The sequence below is a fragment of the Dunckerocampus dactyliophorus genome, chromosome 3 (assembly GCF_027744805.1).
Source record: "Dunckerocampus dactyliophorus isolate RoL2022-P2 chromosome 3, RoL_Ddac_1.1, whole genome shotgun sequence".
Taxonomy (NCBI): Eukaryota; Metazoa; Chordata; class Actinopteri; order Syngnathiformes; family Syngnathidae; genus Dunckerocampus; species Dunckerocampus dactyliophorus.
This window is the reverse complement of record NC_072821.1, coordinates 4,027,501-4,031,747: the sequence shown is the minus strand read 5'-3', so window position 1 is coordinate 4,031,747 and position 4,247 is coordinate 4,027,501.

The window sequence follows — 4,247 nt, the reverse complement described above, 5'->3', positions numbered from 1 at the left end:
GTATTGTCAGCCCTTTGGTGCTACAGCAGCACTTTGATGCGAGGCCTTTAGTATCCTCACTCTCACTACCTCTGCTATCCTTCTCCCTCTTTATCTCCGCTTTTCACTCTTTCTTTCTCCTCAAGCCGCCTCGCTAAGATTTATTCCGGGCTCCAGCGCGGGCGAGGTGTTAGCAATTTATGGTCTAATAAGACTTACATAAGTCTTGCAGGTGTGCTTTACGTCCCCCCTTCCCTCACCCCAGCCCATTTGGAGAATTTATGGAAGGTCTTGGGATTGCTGGCTGATTTAGACGTCCTCGTTTTTATTTTTTTTTTCCTGTGGCGGGGGCCACTGAGCGCTATCCTAGACGTCTAGCCGGGTCAGCCAAATGTTTGTCAGACGAGCAACACACAAGCGGCAGTCTGGGCGAGAGTACAGGTGTGGGATATATATTGTTCATAAAGTCAGGTAATGGCGCTTTTGGCCACCTTGTTAATGTAAGCGCTGAGATACAAATCACAGTGACATATAGGCTAGGCTGGGGGGTGGTCCGGTGTCCCACTGGATATGCCTAGCAATGATTTCTAAATCAGGATGGATATCAAGAAGCTCACATTCAATTGGGATACATGCGGCCATTGTTAGGAAGAGGAGAATGGCTTTGGCCGCCTCGGATGGCCCCGCTAACCCCCGCTTTTGTCGCGACACGCTGGCTGCACAACGGCTGGCAGAAAACACTGCAACAAGAGGCCTGAATGGAAAGAAGTGTTGCCAAATAAGCGTTATTGTGAAGAAGCAGAGCTCAGCTGTTTCCTGGTTAATAGGACCGCGCCAAGGAAAATCGGGAGCAACGACATCCTCCTCGGTATTCCATCGTGGCTTCCGACAAGCACGGTGACGTTGTTGTGTTTGAAAGGAAAGATGAGTCCCTACCGTTGGCTGGTAATTGCTCATCTGGCGAGATGCTAATTGACAACGACCTTTGACTCGCTCCGTCTTTGTATTTTTGTAATCTTGTCAGATTGCAAACTATATTGCATTGGCTCCGTTCTAAAAATGAATATTACACTACAGTGATGATTGGTTCAAAGCTTGCTGGGCATAGCATGAAAGCATGAAAGCTTAGCATGAAAGCTTGCTGTCCGTATGGACTAGCAATCAATCCGCTGCTTTTTTAAACGATGATGTCAACGACCTGTCACCATCACATGACCAGAAGTAAGCTCTGACCACAGGCCAACATGATGTCTGAGTATTTCGAGTGTAATGACTCACCGCAGTCGACATTCTCCCCGTATTTTCTTGTCTTGTACTCCCAAAAAGACGCACATGTCGTAAGTCTGGACGAGCCTCGGAAAGCGGAAGATGACAGACTTATGCACATGCGTTCTTTCTTCTTCTATGGTTTGGTGTGTCACGTGGTTCCGTCTGTGTGTCTGTCCTCAGCATCACACGTAGGTGTGCCTTGTATATTATACCCTCCGTTTCCGTCTGGATGCAACTACTTACTAATCTGGCACAGTGTGGGCGCAAATTCTTTTTCGACCCGCCAAAAAAGCAAATCAGGAGCGGTCCCGTGTGGACAGGGCCTAAAATGAGGACTTTTTAATCGTAGCATTACACCTTATTTGTCACAACATCATGACTGCATCCTCCCAACATTACAAGAGTTTTTGTGTAACTTTAAACTTTATTTGCATACAAGTACTACTTTTTTCTTCTAACATTACGATTTTTGGCGTAATAGTCCAACTTCTCTCTTGTAACATCTTAACATTAATCAAGTTTTTTTTTCTTGTAACTTTAGCATTGTTGACATAATAGTCCGATTACATTCTGGTAATATTGCAACTTTTTATTTTACTTTTTCTTTTTTTTTTTTTTACTTTTTCATTTGACGCATGATTTGCGACTTTATTGTAGGAACTCCAACTTTTTTTCTCATAACGTTGCGACAGTTTTGTGAAAACGTTAACCAATCTGTCCTCATATCATCCATTCATATCATCAGACATATCATATCAGTACCTTTTTTTTTGTTTTGTCTTTGTCTTACAACTTTATTCTGGTAAAATTGCATAACTTTTCTGGTAACTTAAGGGCATTTTTTCTGAACGAATCAATTATTTTTTTTATATACACAGTATATGTATACATATGTATACATATATATGTGTGTGTGTGTGTGTCTGCATATGTATAAATAATAAAGCAATTTTAGCAAAATATTCAGAATGTACCTTTTTTTGATCATTTATATTTTAATTTTACTTTTCTCAAAAAATGAAACCTTGACCGTCCTGATGGCTTCCAGCGTTACTGGCATGACAAGGAGATCCCACCTGAGATGTTTTCCACACGACACAGTGGAAGGGGCGCCATCATGATCTGGTGTGCTTTTTCTTTCAATGGAACAATGAAGCTTCAGGTTGTGCAGGGGCGTCAAACAGCAGCTGGCTATGTGGAGGTGTTATGCTATGTGGGCATCCCTCGTCTGTGTGGTAATGACGGGCGTTTTCAACAGGACAACACTGCCGTTCACAATGCCCGCCTGAGAAAGGACTTCTTTTAGGTTTACAAAAATAGACATCTGTTTCGGACAGTGGATGTCCTCCGTGAAGCCATCTTCACCACCTGGAGCAACATTCCTGCTAGCCTCCTGGAAACACCGGCATCCAGCATGTCATCAAGCACGCCCGAATCAGATTAACGTGGCACAGCTATTCATTAATGAATCCTTTTACCAACTTTTTATTTCTATTTTAGGGGGGTTTCGTTTTTTTGGGGGGGGGGGTTTAGCAATGGTCTAAAACTTTTGAATAAATTGCTTACTCAAATGTTTTTTTCTTCTTTTTGCATTTTGAAACTCCACTGAGAACCTCCTTAAGATCCAACAGTGCAAAATGCAAATTCTTGCAATTTTTCGACTGGTCTTAAAATTTCGATCAGGAGTGTACAGGAGGCCATTTAACTGTGGACAGTTAAAGTACACAAAGGCAATCCCTCGGCAACAGACAAGTGGACGGCTGGCTGACATGTGCTACGCCAGCCTTTCCACTGGGTGAGTGTCTGCTCCGAGTCTGTCACGGTCCAAGTCTGTCCCGCTTGATGAGTGGGTAGAAAGGCTCGCACACACATACACAAGAGGACAGGCTACCAGTCAAATTCTGCCATCAACGCCACCGAGGGACTTGCCATTATCATGCAACAATGCAAAAAAAAAAAAAAAAGCTCATTACCATCCTCTAAATATGCATGAATCAAAGCCTGAATAAGCATGGCCAGTTGTCACCTGAAGACTGGCCTTTTACTGTCCAATAAGCAAACATATCCATCTCCACGACTGATAGGCCTCATAAAGGCGGACCCTCTTCCTGCTTTTCCCTGGAGCACCGAAAAGAAAGGGAATTTTGAAATGCTAAGTAAGGAACTGCGAGGTGGTGGGGGGTGAATCACTCATGCTGAGTGACATTTCTCAAATCTGCGCATCTTATCCGCGTCCAGATATTCCAATCTGACTGTCACAGGATGTGACAAGACACCCCCCCACACACACACACACACACACACACGCTCCCAAGTCTGTGAATGAGAGTGATTGCTAAGCAGACAAGGCACGCCATGCCAGCTTCCTGTTTAATGTCAGCCTTAAAGCATCAGGAGGAGAAGGGGGGGTTAGGCGGCATGATCACACAGGCAAAGCAAACATGGACGTTTGTCAGCCTCACCTGTGGAAGGTAGAAGTGAGCATTAGTAGAAGTTTACCAATGCGAGGCACATGACAGTGTAATTCATGTTTGCAGCCTTGACCACTGCTGACTCTTGATACGCATCAGCAGTGCGGACGCCAAGCTTTAAGGGAAAACTAAAATACTGCAACAACAATGCCACAGAATTACCAGTGTAGTTGAAATATTACCAGGGAAAATATTGTATGAGGAAAAAAGTCCTTATGAATGGTAAACACCAACTTGTTTTGAACAATGACAGAGTCAGTATGTTGGCAAATAAACAACATATTAATACTTTATACAACGTTTTTTGTTAAAAAAAAAAGACATTTTGCTTTTTTTTCTTTTTTCATAGTAATACAGCATTTTTCTTGTCATGTTTTTTTACGCTTTATGACTTTTTTGGTTCGAAATTAGGATTTATTTGTACTTTTTTCTCACACATGACATCTTTAATCCCTTTTGTAACATTACCGCATTTTGCTGGTAACATGACACCTTTTTTCTCACAAAGTCACAACTTTATTGTCATTT